The sequence below is a fragment of the Alexandromys fortis genome, unplaced genomic scaffold, assembly GCF_014885135.2.
Source record: "Alexandromys fortis isolate MF-2015 unplaced genomic scaffold, M_Fortis_MF-2015_v1.1 scaffold_32, whole genome shotgun sequence".
Taxonomy (NCBI): domain Eukaryota; kingdom Metazoa; phylum Chordata; class Mammalia; order Rodentia; family Cricetidae; genus Alexandromys; species Alexandromys fortis.
In genome coordinates this window covers 12,119,254-12,145,599 of record NW_026067938.1, presented here as the reverse complement: position 1 = coordinate 12,145,599, position 26,346 = coordinate 12,119,254, and the positions used below count along the sequence as shown (strand labels likewise).

The 26,346-nt window shown below is 36.9% G+C and overlaps 1 long non-coding RNA gene across 1 annotated transcript; it reads left to right on the top strand.

The window, feature by feature from the left end:
* The first annotated feature begins 3,887 nt into the window (after window positions 1-3,887).
* Window positions 3,888-21,884, top strand: LOC126504809 (uncharacterized). Its single transcript, XR_007592716.1, has 3 exons — window positions 3,888-3,989; window positions 15,603-15,783; window positions 21,278-21,884. It is a non-coding gene; the product is annotated as an uncharacterized lncRNA (long non-coding RNA).
* The last annotated feature ends 4,462 nt before the right edge of the window (window positions 21,885-26,346 follow it).

Below are 26,346 nucleotides of genomic sequence, written 5' to 3'. Positions count from 1 at the left end.
GAGATGCACCCTCCTCAAAGCCTCCTTATCCAGCTCAAAAGACGCTGTAGGAGGCAGAGCATCAGTCCTGAAACACACAGAAAGCGATGGCTTTGATTCTCCACTTTTGTTTGGAAACTGTGACCTTTTTCAATTCATCTCAACGATTGCCTCTACCTCACCCTCCACCCCCCACCCCCACCCCCAGAGATTAGATTTCTCTTTCCTTTGGAGTAAAAGTCTTCATTTGATAGGATAGAGACGTGACTGAAGATTTAGCTCATACTAGCCAGCAGTTAGAAGTTCCAAATGGTTCTTTTCTATCGAGAATCAATTATTAGTCATCTCTGGAAGCCTTCCTAGATGTTACTGGAAATTAAATTTATTCATAGAAAACTTCTCGGAAACCAAGGAGAATTCTGTTGTATCGTTTCCTACCTTCTTATTCGCCTTCTCACAGTCACCAGCACTGCCCAGCAGTTCTGTCAAGACTTTCTCTTAAACTTATTTAAATTTTGTGAGTGACAATGCTAAACAAAATCCAGTTTCCAGTTTTATTTGTAGGTTGCCTATACATATTTCAAGTCAGCTCCAAGATTCTCTGAAACTACAGCACTTCCAGGTAGCATTGGCTCAAACCCAGGCTTTCCAAAGGTGCTTCTGGTGCTTAATGACCTTCTACATATCCCACACTGTCTTATCAATCATGAGTGGTCAAGGCTGTGGCTACAATTCTCAGTGATGTGACACCTTCCTCACAAACCTAATACAATTCTGGTAGTTGGTATTTGAAGATACAATGCAAAGAAGGAGCTGGGTACTTTTCCCAGGGCTCCAAATAACATTAACAAACCCGGAAAATAAAGATTGCTTCTGGCAGGGAGCATACCTTTATTATGAGCAAATTCTCACTCTCTGTCAAGCACTGTCTTTATATCATATATATGGCATATATTGAAACTTACAAATATTATGAGACTATGACCCACCCCACACCCATTTAAGGTAGAAGACTGAGGACGAAGTTAGGTGACTAACCCACTTGCAAACATCTTTTAACAACTATGAGAGATGCCCACTGTTTACCTTACTGCAGTAGGTTACTGCATAAACCCATCCGCACTGAACTAGAATGGAAATTTTGTCATGCAGCTTCTTTTCACAACCAACCCACCTGAAATTACTTAGTAGTTTCCAAATTTGAAAGTATAAAAGTAATACAAAACTTACAGTTCTATGTAAGGAAAGAACGGATGATTGTAGCTTTAGTTATGAACCGCAGATTTAAGTAATAAATTCATTTTGGTGCTTACCACTGGTCATAAGTATGCATACGTTGTGCTATTGCTCAGTTAACATCTTTCCCTTTAGCCACTGCCCTGCACTTAGATGCATCACTACAGTGGCAGGACTTAGCCCTGGTGTCTTGTGTATCAGAAAGGTTTGTTTGGCATTCAGTCATGGCTTTTGGCAACATGGTGAGTTCAGCTATTGCATAGATATGGATGTCTGTTGATTTTCAGTGAGACTGTGTTCTAAAAGAAACTGGTTACTAGTGCCAAGGTAAGAAAGGAAAGAATCATTTTTTCAACAAATAGTCCCAGGACAGAAAGATGTTAGTATGGAGGAAGGTTAATCTGAACCCGTATGTTACACCATTCACAAAAAAATCACTTGATTTGTACTATGAGTTCAATAATTTCAAGCTGTAGAAGGCTTAGGAAAAAAGACATAAACATCAAGGGTGTTTGACTGTACAACAATTTTACAACAACAAACATAAATAAAAAATGCTTTAATAAATGGCATGAAAGCCTTTGCCCTTCATAACACCCTTAGTGAAGTAAAGACACAGCATAGAAAGAAACGTTTGAGAATCATGTTTCTAAATGCTTTTGTATCTAAAACATATATTAAAAAGACGCGTACAACTCAATAATTATGAAGATAAGTAACTCAATCAAAAGCAGGCAAAATATCTGAATTTTATTAATATTTAATTATTTTAAATACTATTAGTCTTCTTATCATACAAGGCAAGTATAATATCAAAAATATCCTACAAAAATCTAATACAAGACTTGCAAGAAACGGTACAAAGTAGAAATAGCTGTATAAAGACCTATGTTAAATTTCCCTTCTTGCAACATCTCGGTACTCTGATGCTTATATGCCATGACCAATGTTCACTCTTTGTCAAGTTGGTTTCAGTCCGTCAGCTTCCACTTTGCATCACCATCTTGGCAAACTATTTATAATGTTACCAGCATGCAGGAAAGAGAACTTGGAACTGCAGTGGGAATCTCCCCCTGATTGTGTTGGTGACTTCTGGCATTGAGGTGTCTATTGTTACTGAATCTCCTTTCAGATACTTCTAAGGAACAAATTTCTTTCATTTTTGTCCTCAGTGTAAACAGAACTCATGGCTTTGAAGTCACCTTCTGAATTCTTTGCTTTCAACTACCTTAAATCTTACACTGCTGTGCCCTTCTCTCCTTCACAGCTAAGTACAAAACCATGTAAGGCAGACTGAGTTTCCTGTACTTCTTCAAATGGGGAAGGATTCAACAACATTGTGAGGGGGATTGACCTGAGGCAACAGAATACACCATCGAAATAATAGCATGGGAGATAAAAGTCTTCATGAAGAATCAAATAGCTATTACCTTACCTTTCTGGAGTGTTCTTTTAAGATGCACTTAGTACATTTTGTTTCCATTGATAATAACAGCCCTAATTTTTTTAAAGAGTAATTTATCTCTATTCAAATGGAATCTTAGTCATGCGTTGCCCCACAGATAGCACAGAAAGGATTCTGGCTTATGCTGTTCAAATCACGTCTTCTGAATATCTGTGCCATTGTAAAATATTCCCCCTGCACAGTTTGATTTGGTGGCCTGCCTCTCTCTGGATTGTTACTATCGCCAGCACAAACCAGACCACTACGGTCCTCTATCTAGCTTAGCCTAGTTCTTTGACATGAAGCAACACTGTGTGCCACTGTGTTAATACAAACTGATGATAAAAAAGGGGGGGAACCAAATATCCCACTGCAAATTGTCAATAAGAGACTTTCATGAAACATGGAAATCTAAAAGCTAGCTATTTAACTGGAGCTGCCAAGGGGTGGAGTTTTTTTTTTCCAGCTCCCAAAGTTCTCCCCTTTCTGGTAATGCCAAGAGTATTTTCTCTCCATCCAAGTTGGCAGCTCATTAAAGCAAACCACGCTTTAGTGGCTGAAGCAATAAAGTTGAATAATTGATGCCTTGAGTCTTTCTCAAAGTCATTTGAAAGATGATCGTTGTAAGATTGGTTTACTTCTGGTAAACGGTCTGTGTTAAAGGGCAGGTAACAGAACAGACTAGATATGACGTAACTAGTAACTGGGTGAAGAGACTCAACTGTCCGATAGCAGTGCTCTCCTAAACCTTCTTCAGCCATACCATTAGGGCCAGCACCCCTTTGCCCTAAACTGCTACCAAACAAACACTCATAGAACAAATCATTTATCTAGGCATAGATGAACACCTGGATAATCAAAACCAAGTATAATGCTAGAAACCTTGGATCAGTATTTGAAAACGTATAACCCTACATGGGAGTCACCTAAACTGCAATAGAAGAGATGGAAAATAAACCATTCTGACAGCAGCATGCATAGAAGAATGTGGGTTGAAAGGGTCAGTCCATGTCTAAGTTCTTATTTGGTAAATTTACAAGTACTATCACTTGCCGATTGTTTCATTGCGATAAAGGATTCCGTCTTCATTTGCCTCCATTCTCCCACATATAAACTGAGAGCCCTAACTTGCTGTAATGTCACTCTAAGGGTTAAATGGCAGGTTAGAAAAAGAAAGGCAAGTGTGATACATTGCACTTGATGAACAGTGTCTTTAAATTGTTCTCATAGAAAAGAAGCCAGGCACGACTGCACGATTCTATAACCCAGCTGCAGGAAGGACTGAGCCTGGAGGTTCAAGATCTTGACGAAGATCAGCCTGAGAAGCAAGGTAAGAGCTGACTTGAAAAACTTCAAATAAAGCAAATTGCAGAATCATAGGACCTCTCAGAGACATTTGTGTAGCGTTAAAGAACTAGAAATTATTATAATGGAAATACATGAATCTTCAGAATGAATAGAGAGGTCTGAGAAATGCCTCATAAGTAGGTTTAATTGAGAAAAAAATAAGCAAGATATGTAAAGTATTTCCATGAAGATAAGAACTGGAAGTTGGTAAACTATCGGTCCTCGCCAGAATAAAGCCACAAGGCAGAATTTAATCTGATTTAGTGATAATTAGAGAATAATATAATCAGTCCTAGAAATCAGAAAATTGTTTTCTGTCATTAGCTGCTCCATTAACTTGATATGAAAATTGAACATGAAATCATCCACAAGGCCTTCCAGAACTGTTTTATGGCTCTAAAATATTTATAACCCAAACTCTTGTCATAGCCCCTGCCCCCGGGCTCATTAAATACATAAAACTGCATTGTTTGGAAGACTTGCTTCAATTGATTCCTCTACACTATCTCAGTTCATCACAGCCCTTTCCATACAATTGCCCAAGAGAACTCTTCTTTGCCCATGTTTACATTTCACTGGTCAAGTTCTGTTGTATAAATCAGTAAGTCCATAGTGTAACTTGGCTCCTTCTTGTATAAAGACACTTAACTTCTATTCTTATGATCTGTCATCAATAAATATTTATGCAACTTCCATCTAGGAGAGTGGCACATGCCTGTACTTCCAGTTCAAGGGACGCTGAAGCAGGAGTGCCAAGAGTTAGATGCCAGCCAGGGAACAGAATGAGACTATGCATTCTAAAGAAAAAAAATGATTTCAAATTAAGAGCATAATTGATAAAGATAAGGAGAGATAGATAAATGCACTTCTCTATTTCATACCAGTAATAGAGACATTTTTTGTATTTTATATTATAGAAAGGAATCTGCATTGCATGTTATTATCATGTACACACTATCAACTGTTTATTACTACATTTTCAGTGCAGATGCTGCCCAATGGCTCAGTTATAGTGAAACAAACATGAGAGATAAATGGATGGTAAATAGATAGATAGCAATGATAGTCAGTTAGACAGATGATGGACTGGTTGACAGACAAATCAATGGATAGATATAGATGATAGATAGATAGATAGATAGATAGATAGATAGATAGATAGATAGACAGATAGATAGGTAGATGATAGATAGATAGATAGATAGATAGATAGATAGATAGATAGATAGATAGATGGAGATAATAGGCAGATAGATGGCAGATAATACATAGATGACATATTGATATAGAAAACATTTATATAGAAGTGTATTCATAAATATGCATATAATACTTTACATAGTAGCATTTAATAAATGCTTGATAGTAATATATTATAAAATGATTTTACAAAATAATATTTGTTGTATGTTTGCTTAAGAAAAGTTGATGCCATAAGTACTTTTTTCTATGGTTTACCTTTAGTTTCTACTAAAAATACTTTTGAGTTAATGAAAACATAAAGTGCTTTTTCACATGCTACAAAAGAGGTAGACACCAATTCATTTATTAAATTCCATCAAAGCAAGAAATATTCTAATACTTCAGTGCCCACCATATTGAAAATATCACACATCTCTGCAATTTCTATAGGAATTATGGTTGGCTAACTAATGTTGTGTAATGTACCACATTTTCTTTATCCATGCTTCAATTGAGAGGCATCTAGGTTGTATACCACCAGTAGCACAGGAGTGAGATCAGTAATTAATAAAATAGAACCTTCTGAAACTGAGAATCTTCTGTAAGACAAATAGCATGGTCAACAAGACAAAATGGCAGCCTACATATTAGAAAAAGATCTTCACAACCCCATTCCTGACAGAGAGCTGATTCCAAAATATATAAAGAACTGAAGAAACTAGATATCCAAAATACCAAATAATCTAATTAAAATTGGGCACAGATCTAAACAGAGAATTCTCAACAGAGAAATTTCAAATGGCTGGAAGACCCTTAAGGAATTGCTCAGCATCCTTAGCCATCAGAATAATGCAAATCAAAACAACCCTGAGATAACATCTTACACCTATCAAAATGACTAAGGTCAAAAACACTGATGACAGCTCATGCTGGAGAGAATGTGGAGTAAGGGGAAGACTCCTCCATTGTTGGTGGGAGTACAAACTTGTACAACCACTTTGGAAATCAGTATGATGCTTTGGCAGAAAATTAGAAATCAATCTACTTCAAGTCCCAGGAATACCACTCTTGGGCATATACCCAAAGAATGCAGATCCACACCACAAGGACATTTGCTCAACTATCTTCACAGCAACATTTTTCATAATAGCCAGAACCTGGAGTTTATGTATTTTCTGATTTCAAGATCCATTTGTTTGGGATGCCGTTTTTTCATTCTTTAACCACAGAATAGTGTCTACCATTGATAATAAGATGGATACTGTTTTCTGATCTAATCTGCAAGTCTGTGTCTCTTTATTAGGGAAATGAGACTATATATATTTAGTAATTATTGAAATGTGTGTTTTGATTACTATCATTTTTGGTGACTTGGTGATGTGTTCTTTGACTTCTTTTAATAGCTGTTCTGGTGGTGTTTGTTTACTAATTAATCTTTTGAGTACATTTATTCTTCCCTTGAGACTGAAGTATTCTTTCAATATTCTCTGTAGACCTTGATAATTGGTCATAAATCCCTTTGATTTATTTTTATTGTGGAAGCATTTATGTTTCCTATTTTAATAGTTTTGCTGGGTATAATAGTCTGGGTTGACACTTGTAATATTTAAGAAGTTAGTAACTATCTAGAAAGAACTACATTCTAGGTCATTTCAACTTTAAAGTTTGTCAAATACTCAAGTATCATTCTAATAGACCTACCTTCCTAAGTATCCTGACCTTTATCTATTGAAGCTTTCCATACCCTTTATTTATATTGTGATTTTGTGAGCTTATCATAATATTATATAAGGAGTTTCTATCTTGGTCCTGTCTGTTTGGAATTGTGTGAGCCCTTTGTATGTGGATGGAAATCTGTTTCTCTAGATGTGGAAGAATTTCCTTTCTGAGTTTATTAAAAATATTCTCTATGCCTTTACAGCAGTATTCTTCTCCTGTGTTCATGATTTGAGGTTAGGCCTTTTCGTGGCATTCCAAAGTTTTTCCATGGTCTTGAGTTTTGTAAGTTTACCACTGACCTTTTCTGAATGATTCAGTTTCTCAATTTTGTCTTCCATCCCTGATACTCTATTTTCTACATGGCCCATTCTGTTGTTAAGGCTTTCCCTGAGGATTTTATTTACTTTTTTATTTTCTATAAGACTTCATTATTAAGAATTGAAGATATGATATTAGGATATCTTGTTTCACGCTAGATATTGCCAAACAATAAGTGGCTAACTATTAAAATATAAAAACGAAACAAATGGACAAGACTACCTGAATAACCACTAAGAGAGGAATTTTCTAAACTTCACTATACTATACCCAAGGACTCAACAGGATGTCAAAATCAGGTATCAAGCCCGCTTTGAAACTGCCATCATTTTCATCTCAAAAGATTGTTTTTCCAGCTTTAAGAAGCTTATATGACTTAGCTTCGTGGGTCAGACCAAAAAGTCAGCGATCATTTAAGAAAAGGCCTGGCCATTGTATTCGGTGACATTTTATATTGGCAGGAAGTAACCATTTATGCAATTATTTTCTGTAATCCCTGCATTCCTGTTAGTATAAGCCAGAGAAAGAAAAAAATCGCTGGATGATCATGTTCCTTAGTGTGAAATTGGAAAATAAAAAGCCATCAGATTGCTGATCCCCTCTTCCCACTAGAATGCAATGCCTCTGCATTCTACAGTGTGTAGAATAAAGACATCATGAGAATAGCTTCTTCTGGGGAGCAGGGAGCTTCAGGTGGGGATGTGTTCTCGTTACTTTTCCATCTTACTCCCCAGAGTTCAATTTCTTCTTGTAATAGTACCTTCTTGCAAAACCAACACAAAAGCACAGCACTGCTAAGATGTTCATTTCAAAATAGACCTGAAATGAAGCCCTTGAGAGCAAAAACACGGCGTCTCTGTTTTATTACCCTCTCTCTTCATAACTGAACTTGGCGTGCCAATAATTTTTGCTTTGGAAAGGAAGACATAGTTAAAGAGAGAAAGATGGGGGAGGAGAGAGGGAGAAAATAAAGAGGAAAAAGGGAGGAAGAAAGAGAAAGAAGAAGGGAAAGGGGGTGAATAGAGGAAGGGGAGAATAAAAAGGAAAGGCATGTTATTCCTTTCATATTGTATTTGGTTTATTTGCTTGGTGTTTTCCTATAAAGCAAAGGTAAGAAGCAGATAGACTTATCTAATGAAATACAGATTGTAGGTCCCATATCAATATTACTTACACTTAAATATTATTTTTCATACCCCATCTGAAATGTTAAAAGGTTCACAGTCCTCTATACACAACCATTTTACGCAGACCTGCCTGAAAAACAAAGATTGTGGGCAGATTTTAGATGGTAGAGATGGGTACTCTCCAGTGAAAGGTTAGAAAGCAGCAGGACGGTTCTTTTGTGAAAACGCACAGAAACTCCCAAGAAAAGCATCTACTAAAGATACTGTGCCAATCATAAATATCTTTGACCAACAGAAGATTCTAAAGTAATCATGGTCAATAGAAATGGGTATTGCAACTTTGGAATGCTGATCACAATATATACTCTCTGGAGACTCAGGGCAGTGGCATCTTGCAACATTTTACAGTCAGTAGTCACATGACCATGAGGGCATACAGTCAATACTCTATTGTATACTGTTTGTTCAAGTAATAATGTTTGGTTGGTGCATTTAGTACATTTTCAGTTTACAATGTTTTAGCCCATTCTAAATCAAGGAGCACATATTCTTATTGGAACAAGAACTCACATATGAAATTTATTTCTCTAAGTTACTAATATTAAGGCTATCAATGAAAACTGTTTTCAATATTTAGTGTGTGTAACTGGGAACTGAATCTAGGACTTCATGTATGCTAATTATCTACTTTTTGACTGAGCCACACCCCTAGCCTCCCACACTCTTCTAAATTTTTGTAGTTTCCCCCTGTCCCTGAAAGCATCTCAAGTTAATAAGATTCGTAATTGCACTTCACATGCATATTCATATTCCATTTTAACTCTTGACATGGAGTAAAAGCTGGCAATAATACTATCCAATCTTATTATTCTAACTTATAAGAATGCAATTATGTTTGTCAGCGACATACAAAACTGTATGAATGGAAAATGTGCCAGCAAAGACTTACTGTGCATGACATTAGTCTCTATTTAATTATTCCCACATTGATGTACTATGAAGAAACTAAAAAGACATTTAAATTATTGAGGATATACATATTTATTTATAGTTGTTCAAGAACTATGTTCTTCAACATAGTTGTTCAAGAGGGTATCTATACTTTAGAAGCTTACAAAATAAACGTTTTAAATCTAAAAAGTCTGCATAAACTTAGATTCCTAAAATAAAAAGTATATTTACATTAATGGAAAGAAAATATTTAATGACAAAATTCAGGTTTGGCATTAAACAACAACTTATCTATGTTTTCAGAACAATGAAATTTTTTGTATTTTCTGGCACTATCCATAGCAGAAAATGTTTCTGATTTCCTCCAGCTTTCAAAGTCAGGGAAAATCCTATATTGTCGTTTTGATGAAAATGTGTTATTCAAAAATTTAACATACATTTAAACATACAGCAGTACTGTGCCACTAAATAAAAAATCATTTCTGCTGTATTGTCCCACAAAATACAATTTTAAGAATCACGGTTCTTGTAAGATACAAACATCTAAGATTACTGTTGAAGATAAATACGTTTTGAAAGAGGCTAATCTTACCTGAGTCAAATTAAATAGAGTTAGACATGAAAGTCCTCATGAATAGTCTACTTCCTGCTCCTTCTCAAGCAAAGTTTCAAGCCAGAGGGGCTCTGAGTCCGCAGCTGTCATCTTCCCCACAGTTTGACCCATGAAGGAGCCTTTTGTTCAGCTGATAAGTGATACATTGTGTATTGCTCAGGTGCCTTGAGCGAACAGTATAGGCCAACACAATGAGCCTGTCTCCAGGTCGTTTTAAGAAGGGGAAGAATGAAAGTCAGTTAGCTTTACCTGAGATGTGTTCCTTTCAATGGGACATTCTTTGCCCATTCTATTGTAAAATATCATTTAGTTTGACTATAAAAGCCAACTCCAGAGTTTGTCCCTTATGCCCCCAGTCTCAGTTCTGGGACAAAAGCAATAGGAACAGAAGCAAGCTGGAGATCACAATCAATCTCTCTCTCTCTCTCTCTCTCTCTCTCTCTCTCTCTCTCTCTCTCTCACACACACACACACACACACACACACACACACACACACACACATTAAAATGTTTAAGCTGGTTTTCTGAAGAGGCATGTTGGATGGACTTTATCAGAGATACATTATCTCACTTAAAGTGTCTAAACAACCAGAGTCATTTAAATATCCATTGATTCTATTTAATTATCGTGGTAAGCAAAAGTGGTCTTTCTATGGCCTTGTAATTGGTTGAAAGTTTTTACTTTTATTCAACAAACTTCTGAATAGAAAAGTACATGTATTTAACATATATGTGACATTTAAGTACAAATTTAAAACATGTATCAGCTGAATAAACAATAACTTTAAAAGGTTGTGTTTAAAAGTGGTGTTAGTTGGGAAGAGCAGGAGGAAGGAAAACAAATACGATCAAAGCAAATTATGAATAGTAAATGAAATCAATGTCAGTGTAGCTTATATAAATTATTTAGTAAAACCATTTATTTATTATATATAAAAGAAACATATATTTGGCATACCTTCAAACCACAACATACAAAGCATTCTTAAGTAAATGAGGCAATTTTGATTCCTATTATTTTGATCCACTTTATGAAGAAGCACAGCTAAGTTATCATGGAGTGTAAAAGGGCAGCTTCAGAAGTGTATAGCCCCAAGTTCACTTTATTAAAAAAAAACCCTCACTACATTATTGATTATTATCAGAATAATGACACGGATTAGGGCTCAGTGAGTTTCACCGATCCATCTTTAACTGTTGCCATGCAATCACCAAAGTCGGTAAAGAATTTTGTATATAACATTTCCATATTTGGTAAAGTTCAAAAACATTTATTGGAGAACAAATAAAAGAGTCTCTAAAATCATGTCGGAATATGCTGTGTTTCCAATGGTTGTCAGCTTTTTGGATGTACCATTGCATTACTGGCTGCATCATAGAGTCTATTTAATTACATATGTGCATCATAAACACAATATTACAGTGTATAAAATGTTTAAATGCTTTATATTCAGATGCCTGATGGACAGGTTCTTTATATACTTAACCAATCTATAATTCTTAGGGGCACAGAAAACAAACTAAAAACGATAGTGATAAAATATTTATTAAAGAAATCTAGCTTATTGTCATTGAGGTGATAAATACAAATCTTGAAATTATACAGGATATTCTGTAACTTCTACTTAATTAAGCCTTAAATATTGACATTATCTCAATTACTTCGTTCTTAATAATGTCCAAATAAATTAAGTATTCATTTCTTTTTCATCAAATTCCGAATTCTACAATCAGTTAAAAATTTTGCAGTTACAGAGCATTCTTTGCGTCAGTTATCAAAAGCCACAGTACACACTTCTAATCACAAATGTTCAATTCTGTTACAGTTTATGAATGTAAATTTAAGTGACATTAGTGTATCATTACATTAAATGAATACTGCATTCACTCATTTTTATGGTATTGAAAATATCACAATCAAAAGTATTACTTTTACTTATTAATGAATGTATTCTCTCAGTATAAAAAGAACAGGAACGAAGGAAAGCAATAATTCTTCATGTTTACTAATGCATTTTACTGGGACCATCAAGGTCAAATGCTTGCCAATGTCTTAAATTTAGATAACAAGTTGGGATTTTTCTCAGACACATTTATTTCTTTGGTTAATGCAAACCCCCTGAGGTCATCTTGAAGTTCTTACATGACCCTGAAGGGCCCATAGCCTCCAAATCCTTTCCACAAGTGCTACGCTGGATAACAGAAAGCACACTGAGTAATAAAATCCTCTTCTACCAAAGATCCAAAGACTATGTGGACAACTTTGTGAAGTTAATCATTTGAAGTGAAAAATTACTCCTTTGTTTTAAATCCGGGAAAGCTGATAATGAATGTGGGGCTCAAGATGAGCTTCTTAGGCATGGCTAATTAAGGGAGTCACTAAGAACAGTTATGCTGTATAATTTATATTAGATACATACATGTACCTATGTATAAGTAGCCCAGCAGTAGATAACCAACACAAAATGAACTCAAGAGTATTTTGGGAAGGTTTTATGTCTCACGGGGGGAGGCAGAGAGGCAGGAGTGAAGGAGAAAGGTACAGAAAGAGAGTGAATTTGAGTCTAAGAAGTAAAAAATAAACCCTCAGTTCACTTTCACAAAACCATGCTCCCTTTTCATACCCAGTATTTTGCATCAGTAACTCGTGTCTAAGACGTTCACATTATTTTTTAAAGTGTTAAGATGATAGAAATATTTTCATAAGCCTTTAAGGACCACAGTCACGAGTTTGATTCAACTCCTAGTCCTTTGTTCTGTTTACTTCCTATCTTGGGAAGGTAGGCAATGCTTTATTGTACCTTATATGTATCCCATATATTTCTATCCCAGAAACAGAACTGTACCAGCCTGTGTGTCTGTGTAGATATGAAAACAACTCAACTATAAAAAGACACAGGCTAACAGATTGGAGACAAAAACAGAATCCATCCTTCTGCTGCATACAAGAAACACACCTCAACCTCAAAGACAGACATTGCCTCAGAGTAAAAGGTTGGGGAAAAAAATTCCAATCAAATGGACCTAAGAAACAAGCTAGGGTAGCTCTCCTAATATCTAACAAAATAGACTTCAAAGTAAAATCTACCAAAAGAGACAAAGAAGGACATTTCATATTAGTCACAGGAAAAATCCATCAAGAGGAAATCTCAATACCAAACATCTGTGCCCCAATTACAAGGGCGCCCTCATATGTAAAAGAAACACTTCTAAAGCTTAAATCATACATTAAACCCCAGACACTTATACTGGGAAACTTCAACACTCCACTCTCACCACTAGACAGGTCAGTCAGACAAAATATGAACAAAGAAATAAGGGAACTAACAGATGTTTTGACTCAAATTGACTTAACAGGCATCTATAGAATATTCCATCCAAACATAAAAGAATATACCTTCTTCTCAGCACCTCATGTAACCTTCTCAAAAATTGATCACATACTCAGTTAACAAAACAAACCTCAACAAATACAGAAAAATTGGAATAACCCCATGTATCTTATCAGATCACCATGGTTTAAAACTAGAATTCAACAGCAATGCTAATTACAGAAGGCCCACAAACACATGGAAATTAAACAATGCTCACCTGAATCGTCAATGGGTCAAGAAAGAAATAAAGGGAGAAATTAACGACATCCTAAAATTCAATGAAAATGACCACACAATATACCCAAATTTATAAGGCGCAATAAAAGCAGTGTTAAGAGGAAAGTTCGTAGCACTAAATGCCTAAATAAAGAAGCTGGGAAAATCCCACACTAGTGAATTAACAGAACATTTAAACACTTTAGAACAAAATTGTGGATCCCCGAGTGGCTAGAGATCCCCAAGCAGAGGCAGTGGAAAGTGGTCCTCAGAGGAGCCAGTCCCAGGTAGGGGCAGCATAGTTCTCCAAGTGACTGCAGTGGGCCACGAATCCCAGGCAGGGTGCCGTGTGGTGGGTGAGAGACCTCAATGAGGTAGCCGGTCTCACGAGGAGAGAAAGACAGATGGGCATACCACGGGACCACACCACAGGTCATGTGCTCAACTATGTTCATAGTAGCATTGTTTGTCATAGCTAGACCTGAAAAAAAAAAAAAACTAAATGCACCTTGACCAAAGAATGGATAAGGAAAATGTGGTACATTTACACCACGGAGTTCTATATAGCAAAAAAATATAATGACTTCTTGAAATGTTCAGGTAAATGGATGGAGCTAGAAAACATCATTTTGAGTGAGGTAACCCAGACCCAGAAAGACAATTATTATATATAGCCACTCATAAGTAGTTTTTAAACATAAAGCAAAGAAAACCATTTTACAAATCACAATCCCAGAGAACCTTGACAACAATGAGGACTCTAAGAGAGACATCTGTGGATCTAATCTACATGGAAAGTAGAAAAAGACAAGATCTCCTGAGTAAATTGGGAGCATTGGGATCTTGGGAGAGGGTTAAAAGGGAGGGGAGAAGCAGGGAGGGAAGCAGAGAAAATGTAGAGCTCAAAAATATTTAAAAAAAAAAAAGAAAAGAAAGAAATCTGTGTGCTCTCAGAGTGGTGACACTATGTGAAAGGAGACTCCATGAATTGTATGCCAAACCTCTGTAAATATCTGTCCCTGTGAAAGAAGTTTCATCCAAAAATATACAGCACATGTTACCTGGTCTCTCTTTTAAATTTTTAATTTTTCTGTTTCTAAAACCTATTTGTTTTGTGTGTGCATGTCTTGCATACAGGTGACTGCACGTGTGCTATGTATGGGGGTCAGTGGGCAACTTGCAGGAATTAGTTCTCTCTTTCTACCATGTGGATTCTGAGCATAGGACTTGGGTCATCAGCTTAGCAGTAAACACCTTTACCCACTAAGTCTTCCCACTGGCCCCACAGATCTTAAAAATTTCTTTAGTAACCCCCATTGAAATGTGTTTGCAAAACAGGTCTGAAATGAGCTATCTCTTACATCAATAACTTTCCATTTCTTAATTATGAGTCCCTAGCTGGATATAGATTAGTACAATTCCATCTGGAGGTAAAAGCACCATTCAGGATGGTTTATTTCCATGCCCAACACAGAGTGTGGTGATCTAAATGGAAAATGGAGATCACAGTGTTCCTCATGAGTATTGATAAGTACTGAAAATAGGTTCATTAGTGAACAGTTTCCTATACATTTTACAAACAGAATAAGAAAATGGTTAAGGTGCAAAAAGGAACTGTTACGTGTACTTACAGAAAGGAGGTCACTACGGACTAAAGAGAAAAATCCTGCAGAATTAGGTGTCACGCGTCAGTATGTAAATAATGACAAACATTTTACACAATTATTATCTAGCAACTATAAAAATATACAGTTGAGTTTCATCTTTAAACAACAATTTTAAGAAGGTCCAATCCCCACAGCCTTGTTATATTCTTTTACATTAAGGAATTTCAAGAAATGCCTGCACTTGTGTTACAGTGAATTGCCTCATTGTGTGATGTGCTTAGAGGTCTGTAAGAGCAGCCGTTTGAAATGAGAATTTTATACAGCAAGACTCTCTCCGCTCACAGCGGAAGCGATGGGTATCTCCCAGCATCTTTTGGCCACCCATGAACATCTCAGAATATCTCTGATTTTGCAAAGTGGTAGATAATATAAAGTATTTATCACACTGAATCTCACTTCTCTTTAAGTAAATTTTTTTTTCATTCAAGGGCATTAACTGATCTGGAAGATGAACAGCAACAAAAGTCGTCCTTATTATTTCAAAATGGGATTGACAACCGGTTAAATTTCTACCTATCACTCTAAGATCAAGAGAGCGAATGTTAATGGCTCTGGTTAACTATCCAGTGTTGATTCGGTTCCAGTTTATGGACCCCGGTTTTCAAACAGGTAGGATCACATAAGAATGTCAGCTGGGAAGGTGAAAACGAATCTCTATTCTCAGTTTTCCGCTTTGATTCTTCCTTTATCCCATCCTTTGTTGGACTTCTTTTATTCTCTTTCTTTCTTTATCCCACATTGACCCTGTCTGTCCCTTGGTTAGGTTCCTCACTTAGTGTCTCTGTCTCCTCTTTCTACGTCCTCCTTTTCAAGTCTCCTAAATTTTTCAGTCTGAGTCCCCTATTTTAAACCATCTCCAGACTCACAGATCCTGTTTTGGTCATCAGCTCACTTTTGTCGCCCCTCTGCCTCCTGGCCCTGGCACTCAAGGCCTGAGAAGTCGATCTGTTAAAGAAGGCACTACTGGAAGATATGTTCTTCCTCTAGCCTGCACTTGGCCACCAAAATAATAATTCAAGTGCAAACCTTGACACTTTAATTCTTCAATCCATCAATGGCTATTTTTAAAGACAAGGGGAAAGGTAAGATATGGTGTAATGAATAGGAAAGCTGGAATTTGGGGTAAAGCTGCAATGAATTTCCTGGGAATTCTGCTAGATGTCGCTAGAGCATGTTGTAGCATTGAGCAGGACAGTGGCTCAAAAGAAAATACAAGGCAAACATGTTTCATGTATTTTAGAGCATCAGATCCTGTCAGGAATTAAAGAATATACAATAATTAGAAATGTAAAAATCTGACACTTCTGAGAGGAACACGTTAAACCTTTGAAAGGAAAAATCCATTAATATTTATTCTGTACATAATTTTAGCCTGAAGGAGAATCATCCAGATTCACAATCTGATGTGTTTTGAAATATTTCTAACATTTCATCGATTAATTAATGATACTAATATTTTCTGTGTATTTGAACAGTTCTTCAGTCAAGGGAATGACTCTCAAAGTCCCCAAGGACCTTGGGTTGCCAACATTCTGCCAGTTTTGCCTTTGATCAAAACCCTCCCGGTCTCCTTGCAAAATTGTACAATTCTCATATAATTTTAAACAGTAACAGTGGACGCAAGTGATTTGACCTATTTCTGTGGTTGAATTTGGACTTCCACTTACCTACTGTGTGGGTAACTATTTAAAGATAAGTACTAATCACTTTTTAAATTGTTGCCATCAAATGACTGATAAGCTGTTTAAGGGCAAGCTTTTTTTGGCTCCCACTTGAAGGGTACAATGTGTCACGGAAGAAAAGCCATGGCGACAGGACCTTCAGGCAACTGGTCACATTGTATCTGCAGCCAGGGAGAGAGAGGTGAATACTGATACTAAGCTCAATTTCTTCTTTTTTATTCAGTCAGGGTTCTCAACCCGTGAAATGGCCCTATGACATCAAGGAGGGGTTCTTCCCATCTCATTTAACCTTATCTAGAAAATCCATATATATATATATTTCCAATGGTTTCCATGGTGATCCTAAACCTTGTCAAGTTGACAGTCTATGTTAACCATCATAAATGGCACTGTTTAGTTGTATATAGAAATTTAATTGAATTTATGCCTTTTTAGGCACTTTGAAGTTTGAAAATAAGCTCCGTTCATCACCAAAATTACTATGGAGGAGATCAAGTTAGGCCCACCTCATCAAAAGAGTATGAAATTAAAGCGACTCACAGGCAACCTACTTAGTAAAAGTTGTAGTGTGTCTGTGTGTGTGTGTCAGAGAAAGATAGATAGATAGATAGATAGATAGATAGATAGATAGATAGAGAGATAGATAGATGATAGATAGGTAGATAGATAGATGATAGATAGATAGATAGATAGATAGATAGATAGATAGATAGATGAGATATAATGTGTCTAGTACTTTTTTCAGAAAATTTATTTTCCTATAGGTATGATGTAGATAATATAGAGATAATTAGAATTGGTTCCTGGAGGTGCCTGACAGATTTCTTAACCTAATACACTCCCATTTATTATTGCTAATGTCTTTATTGTGCACTCAAAATAATACTCTACCATCAAACCTCTACCCTCAGTTCTACAAATATTATAACTAGTAGCAACATATGTTTAATCAAAGAGTCACATTCATCTTGATCTTCTTGACTGATTTTAAATTAATTCAAATAAATAACTAGCAAAGGAGAGACTAAAACCAATTTTTATCCTATCCTTTTCTTACATAATTGTTTTCTAAACAATATAGACATGTTTTATAAAAACTTTTCATGCTTTGCAGAATTGTTAATGAACCAACTGCAAGGCTCTGTATCCTCAGCACCTCATCCATCCCTCCATCCATTCGTCCATCTGTCCATCCCTTGACTCATCTATGTAATACTTAATTGAGCACTCATCGTGAACCAGGCTTTTATGAGGCAATGAATTTAAAAGGAATTATAAAGATCTTCCAATACATCAACAAACCCAGAGAAAAAAAGTGGTTGGGAAAATGCTTAACCAACTGGTTGAAACACAATGAGATGCTTGATATGTTGGCACTATGCATGAGAATTCAAGATGGGCTTCCCGGAGCAGGCACTATCTTACACAAAAAGGACTGTAGTAGACATTGTGAAAAATTCAGTCCCCCACATCATCTTTACTTGTAGGAGAAAGATATGGAGATTGGAGGGGGGAAAAAAAGTAAAAAGAGAAAATAGCTCAATCATTAATTCTTCTCAAATTATGTACTATTGTCAAATAATAAAAAAGAATAGCCTACAATGGAATCTAAGAGCTAAATAATACTCTCTATGTATTCTACAACTTTGGTAAGATAACTATTATAAGCTTCTATTAAATTATTTTGTAAAAATTAGATTAGTACTTACCCTAGAGTGTTAGAAAAGACTGCATATGTTCATGCCTATGGGACATTACAACTATTAATTTATTGCCATCATTTTTTCCATAGCCCTAAATACTTATAAATGTATTTGACATGGAGTTTTGAGAAAAATCAGTATGGAAAAAGTATTGAATATGAAGTTAGAAGACGAGCTGGTGTTCAACTCTGCTGTAATTACTAAGCTTGTAACTTTGAGTCGGTCACGCAGCTTTTCTTCTAGAACCACAGGGTTTATTTATACAAACTAAGGTGACTGTGCTGTCTCTGGGTGATGAAGTTACATGAAATCTAGTTTGTGGTCCATTGTTAAATAGTGCAAGCTGCTCAAAATATTAGATACCGGGGAGGAGACAACAGAGAAGGGAGTCTCAGAAGCTTATCATAGCTATTGATACCTCAGTTTCTTCCTTGTACATATTATTATACACATAGTTCATAAACTGAAAAACTCTGTGAAAGCAGGTAATAAATTGACTAATTCATTAAGGACTGACACCTAACAAAATATCTAAGAATATTCAAGCTATGACAAAGAAATGTTTATATACTAATAATGAAGAGAATATTTATGTAGCTAGCTGCTCAGATGAGCTTTTTGATTAAAGAGGAGAAATATTCATCTTTTAACATGAGATGTCTCCCAGCGGTTCTACTATTAAAGGTTTGGATGCCAGATGGTGGCACTGTTTGGGGAGACGGTACAATGTGAGGAGGTGGGGTACAGGTGGAGAGATCAGGCTGGTAGGGCTGAGTTTCAGAGAGGTAGCCTGTAGCTGGCACCCTCCCTTTCTTGCTCTCTGTTCCTATCTTATATGGGGTGAAAAAACTCCTACTGTCAGGATATTCTGACTCATTCTAGGCTCAGAATCAAGGAAATCACGTCAAGTAAGCATGGGCTAAAGCAGCTAAAACCTAGAGCCCAAAGTCTACCTCCTTTAGCAGTTTCTATGGGTGTTTCTAACTCAGTAATGCAAAATCACCTCACCCAGAAAGGAGGAGGAGGAAACGGAAGTTAAAGAAGTCATTTCCTTGCCAGAAGCTTAGCGAATACAGGTTTAAGAAGAACGCAAAAGTGTATCACTCTAGTTAAAACACCTTCTGCTCCATATACGAACACTGGAAAAGATCAGATACGGTAAATGCCAAATTAAAAACATAAAATCTAACAATAATTGTTACAGAGTCAGAGCTACACCTGTATGGTTATAATTAACCATCTTTTATAAACAAGGATGTGGTTGAAGCATCTTCTGCTACTTCGTTAATTGTTTCCAGTTATATTCGAGAGAAAGGCTGAAACAAACACCTTTTAAAAATATAACAATCTAGCTATACTTGACCAAAGTGGGAAATTAATTTTTTTTACATAACAAAATTTAAAAACTCATATGACCACTTTATTGTAATTGTCTTCCTTTCCTGTGTGTAAAGTGGTGGGATCACAGCAATTGAATACACTTTCCTCTTAGACTAGCCCAGGCTCTTATGCGTCACAAAAATCTCCTTTGGGAAGAAAACAGAGCTCTCTCTCTCTCTGAAAATAAAAGGCCTGTGTATCAGCCAGAGAGCTTATCAGATTAAGGAAAGACAAGAAGGTTTACAATCCAAGACCAATCCCCCAGCACCACACCACAAAGGCAGAAAAAAAAAAAAAAGAGTCGTGTTGTTCCCAAGTCCATTCATAAAAGCCAAGCAGAGTTTTTTAATTCATCTGGCGTTATTAATTCTTAGTTGTAGGTACGTGGCCCAACCTCTGCTAAATTCTGTGAACAAAGAACAAACACTACAGTTTAACAGCAACTGTTTTGAGTTGCTTTGCCTATAGCATGCATAAAATTGGGAGCCAGTTTCACTAAAGGAAATAAAGTACAGGTTTAACAATAAATCCTACAGCAAGGAGCCTCCTTCAGGGAGGCTTCTCTTCAAAGCCAGAGAAAAACAAATGAGAAAAAAAAAAAACACTTCATGTTAATGAAAACTTTATTTATTTATTTATTTATACTTCTGTAAGTCTTTTTTAAGTCCAGGTAAGGAATTAATGAAAAGCGCTGATGGGAGTGAGACCATTGATGTTCCAGTTTGCTTGAAAATGAAGGAGGGAGGAGGAGAAGGAAGTAGATGAGATAGAAGAGGAGGGAAGGAAAGAAAGAGGAACAGAAAAGGAAAGAAACATGACTTCAAAAGTGCAGGACTCAAACTATCTCATTTTATGTTGAGCTCCGAGTTGGTGATCCCACAGAAGATGAATGAATGTCAGTTTGAAGGTTGTGCTTCTCTCCTGAGCTGAAAATTCTAGAACAACAGAAGTCAAAAACAGTCTCTTGTTTACTGTCTCTTACCTGCCTTGAAGACCTTAAGAAGTGAAAATTCAAAGACAGAAAAGACAAAAATGAGGAACAGGGAAGGTGGGTGTGTGAGTTTGTGTGTCCCATCAGGCAGAGTACTTTTCCTCTCTTGCCTTTTTTCTCCTAGGACGCCTTGGGGTGGGAAAGTCTTTGTTACATAAGCAAAATGATACTGAATCCTTGTCAATAAAGCAATAGTAGTTCAATAATTTAGTTACCAGGTTAACTACAGAAGCTCCACATGGTTGAACTAAGATGTTACACTTGAAACTGGAGTCAGGACATGAATTCATGTTGGTTTTGTTCTTTTAACAACATTGTTTCTTTCTATCTTCCGATTCTCAACCCAGGCCAGGAATCAATTTTGGCCTTGGTTTATAGAACTGTCCTTTGCCTCCATATATCTATGGAGCTCATGGGTATAAGAAGACTTGGAACAAGAAGACTCGGAACACCACAGACAAGCAGTCTTCAATTGGGCAGGAACAGAATGAAACCACCTCAGCATTAACATCAACCTCAAGTACCAATGCACTCTTGAACCAAAAACCCCTGCTCATAGTCAACAGGGAAAAAGTGCTGGGAATGGTGTGGCATATATTGCAATCCTAGTAGCCAACCTTCAAAGATTTGGGGCAGGAAGATCAAGGAGTTCAAGGCCAATGAGCTACAAAGTGAAGCCTTGTCAGACAAAAACATTTTTTTTATTGTTTGTTGTTGTTTTGTTTTGGTGAAAATAGACAGAGAAGCACAAGTCATTCTTCCCATACACTCTGGGTTAACACCTTTAATTAACCTTTTATTGCCATAGAACTCCAATGTAAGTGATTAATTGTTAATTATACAGCTATGTTATGTGTGTATGTGTCTGTATCCTGCAAATGTATCTGTGTATTCATACATTTATACTCTAAATCACACACATATATATTCATGAGTTCATGGTTGGGGAAATGGGGACAGAGCTGATTTTCACATCTGAGTTATCAGTCAGCTCAGTGTAGAAATAATTCCTGAGCTGCATCGATTCCCACAATCAAGAGTCGACATCAGGAACAGCTCTAAGAACATCTCAGAAATGACAAATATTAAGAAGCACAGAGACTCCCACAGAGCATCAATTTGGCAGCTCTCATATTATCTACAATTCATAGGACAGAGGAACTACAGAAAACATGTGAGTACTTGTTAAAAAAAAAAGTTTAGAGCACTCCTGGCTTCGCCTCATGTTTTACTTAAGCATTTCCCCAAAAAGCAGTACCTGATCTGAGACAGGTGTCTGCTTTTGAGAAGTTTACTGGAGAAGATAAAGCTGGGAAACTGGAGTTGGGGACTGGAAAGAATGGAACAAGGTGTTCAGTAAATCCATCCTAGGGTTCCGTGTTACACTGGCTCCTCCCATGGACAATTAGGTCACAGACCCTTGGGAATATGGTTGCTTGGTCTAGCAAATAGAAATAGGCAATATCCCTGTACATTTGAAAATAATATAGCACATGCATATTGTTAGCTTAGTTAAGGTCTTAATTTAATTGCTGTGACGAGACCATAACCAGAAGAAGCTTGGAGAGGTAAGGCTTCTTTCACTTCCATATGACAGTTCATTACTGAAGGCTATCAGGCAGGAACTCAAAGAAGGCAAAACCTTCATTCTGATGAAGGTCATGGAGGGGTGCTTCTTATTGGCTTGCTTCTATGGCTTGCTTGGCCTGTGTTCTTATAGAACCTAGGACCACCAGCCCAGAGGTGGCTCGACCCACAATGGGCTGAGCCACATCAATTACTGATTAAGAAAATGCCCTACAGGCTTGCCTACATCCCAATCTTTTGGAGACATTGTCTCAATTGAGGTTTCCTCCTCTTAGATGACTCCAGTTTGTGTAAAGTTGATATAAAAAACTAGCCGTGATAATGTTTTTATAAAAGTTTTGAAAACAAAACAAAAACTTAAAAAGAAACAAACAAACACATCCAACCCAAACTCTACATTTGATCCTGTTTTCAATCTCAGTGCAGTCGATCGAACTTGTTCAACAAGGGCACACCAGGCAAGGTCACACAGACAGGCACAGCTTTCCTGAACGACTAGCAAGATCACCGTGAGCCACCGTCGAGACAGCCCAGTAGAAGCCACTTCACGCTGAATGTTCATGGTGTAGCAATGTGACAAGCAAATGAGATTCTATCGAGATCCCAGCTGAGCTAAATAAAATGAACTGGAAACCTTGCAGCTCCCAGGATAGATAGTTCCTCTGAAGGAAAGAGGATTCTGGGTTGGGGGTATGGCTCAGTGACAGAACACTTGTTAGCGTGTGCACCGTCCTGGGGGAAACACGGGTATTTTAACCACGTGGCAATAACTCCTCCGGGAAGATCTCTGATTTATTCTCAGGAAGAAATTCTGAGGAGGAGAAGGAGGAGGAGGAGGAGGAGGAGGAGGAGGAGGAGGAGGAGGAGGAGGAGGCAAGAAGAAAGGAGTTAAAATATCATTTGAAACCAATTCGAGACTTTTCTCAGGACTAAATGAAAACTCTAAGACATTGTTTCTTAGTGGATGACCACGACGAGCTTGAGATTCTTATCTTTTGACCTTTGCCAAAATCTCTCTGGTTTTCCTTAATTCCATTTGTTTTCAAACTAACTGTTAATAATTCTCAGAAAGAAAATAGCATAGCACGAGGTTTTATGTTTCAGGGATTTATCATTCTGCAAGCCCTTTCTATCTAGTGACCTTTAAACTACTGCAGTCTAAAATCTGGATGAACCACATGTGTGCATTGCTTCAGAATTAAAGAGCAGTGGCATTTGCTTATTATAAATACTCTGATAGCCTAGCCTGGGAGGAGAAGGGAGGGAAAATCATATTCAGTCTTCTTAAGAAGTGGATTTGAGCATTTTAGTTATAACTGAAGTACATTTTATACTCACAGCGACATTCAAAACTAAGGTAAACTAAAATAATAATAATAATAAAACTTTAGAGTATAGAAATTTATCAATATTCTGCCATTCTACTGAAAGATTAGCTTCAAGTAAACGTAGTTAAGAGAATCATAATTAAGTTAATTTCTACAGCACAAGAGAGGCTGGAGAGCTGACTCAGCAGTTAACAGGCCTAGCTCATCTTCCGCAGGAACTGGGTTCAATTCCTGGCACCTATATTGTAGTAACAACCACCTGTACCTGCAGCTCCAGAAGGTCCAGGGCTTTCTTTTGCTAAGCAATGCACACATGTGGTGCACAGACACACATGCAAGCAAAACACTCATGTAAGGAAATTAAATATATATGAATCTTTTTAAAATCACCACAACAGATTCTGCCTCTACCATTTCCTTTCTTGATTAATATTTAGAAGTAAATTATAAGACAATGATAGCATACAAGTTTCAAGCATAGAATGGCTATTCACTTCTATACATTATACACAAAATGGCATAGCATTCATATTTAAACCAAATAAATATAAATATAAATAAATATAAAAATTTAAATAAAGATCTAATCTAAGCCCTGAAGGAACTATCAGTATAACAAAATGGTGATGTGTGAGTGATAAGTCAATAAAGAAGGCGTGAGTGGCTAATTGGTTATCAAGTTGACAAGGTCTAGAATCACCAAGGAGACAGCCTCTGGGCACCTGTGAGTGATTATCTAGGTTAGGTTAGTCAAGGAGAAAAGATCCACCTTACCTGTGTGTGATACCAGTTTATGAGCTAGGATCCCGAGCTGAATACGATGGAGACAGGGAGATAAGTGAGACTTTTTATCGTTCTGTGTCCTGGTAGAGGATACCAACCATCCAGCTACCAAAGAGCGCCTTCAGGCATCACTTCTCCTCCCACTCTGAAGGACTGCATCCTCAAACTGCAAGCCAAAGAAACCCTTCATGACATTGCTTTTGTTGGGCATTTGTCAAAGCTGCGAGAAAAGTAACTAATACCGGAAGCAATACAGAATGATTTTAAAATACTTGACCCACATAGAAAAGAAAAAGAAGGAAAGGGAGTAGACAATATTCTGATGAGAAAGGAAAAATCATCAGAAACCACAGAAAAGAAAACAGGACAGATTTAATTTAAAAATAAAAACAACAGAGAAACAAAATTTTAAAAAACAGGTTTGACTTGCTCCTCAGTACAAAAGAGAAAGCTGAAGACTGCCACAGCAGGGTGTTTCCTTCTCTACGTAGAACTCTAGAGAAAGATGCCCACAAACAAGACTCTCCAAGTAAACAAGAGGAGACATCCGTCACGGCAGATAGGAAAATTGTAAGACACAAACAGAAAAAAATATAAAAATTGAGACAGCATAACTTCTCTAAGTCATTATGATTGTTGATTATGAAATCCATAACTAAATAACTCAAAGGCCACTTGTAAAAATGAAAAAGCAACATCATCCCAAAAGGATGCAAACAAGATGATGAACATTCAGAGTCACAAGAGGAATGGAAAACCTCAGGTAGACAAGACCAAATAAACCCCTCCCCAGAGCACATTACGGCTAAAGAGCTACACATATACAACAAAGGAACAATACTGAAACCTATGAGCGGAAAATATCAACTTATTGCAGGCAAACTGATCTCAGTTCTCAGGACTACTGTCAGCAGGTAATAATAGTTCAGATTGTCTAGAGGGGATTAAATCTATAAATTATAAGATTGCCAGGTTTTAAAGTCATTAACTTATCTCTTCAGGGCAGAAGTGGCAGCTCTTACTGGGACAGGTGGAAAGACAGCAAGATCATTTGCTGAGTTTTAAAGGGCCACTGCCTTCATCCACTGAGTCATCTCAATTCCTGGAACACTTCCTCTATAGCTCGTTTTGATGACACACCAAATTCAATAGTTCCTGGATTTCCATTTTCTGGTCTTGCAGCTAACTCAGCTTTAATTCTCACCACCCACTTTGAGCAACTCCTAACTGCCTGTCAGTCCTTTTCCATGGGATCTGACATCCTCTGTGGCCTCCATGGGTACTTGCACACATGACATGCAGAGAAAGAGAGAGAGAGAGAGAGAGAGAGAGAGAGAGAGAGAGAGAGAGAGAGAGAGAGAGAGAGAGAAACACACACACACACAAAACAAAAATAAAACATGTTTAAATTATGCCAAATCTCTGGAGATTCTTTAAAAATTCTGAATGTGGAAGAAATTAAAATACAGTATTTTGATTTCATATTTTGTTGGCGAATGTTGGCATTTGAACTTAAGCTTACTTGTTCCTACTGAATCTCATGTCAAGCAGAAAGATCATTATTCATTGTTTAACAGTGGGTTCTTAGTGAATGTGTTTAGTTGGTTTTCTCAGAAGTGTGAAGGAAGACACTGACTATTTTCCTATATTGCTATTTCTAGGATTTTGTGGTGTGTCACATAGTTATTTGGTGTAAGTATTACCCATCCATGGGGATT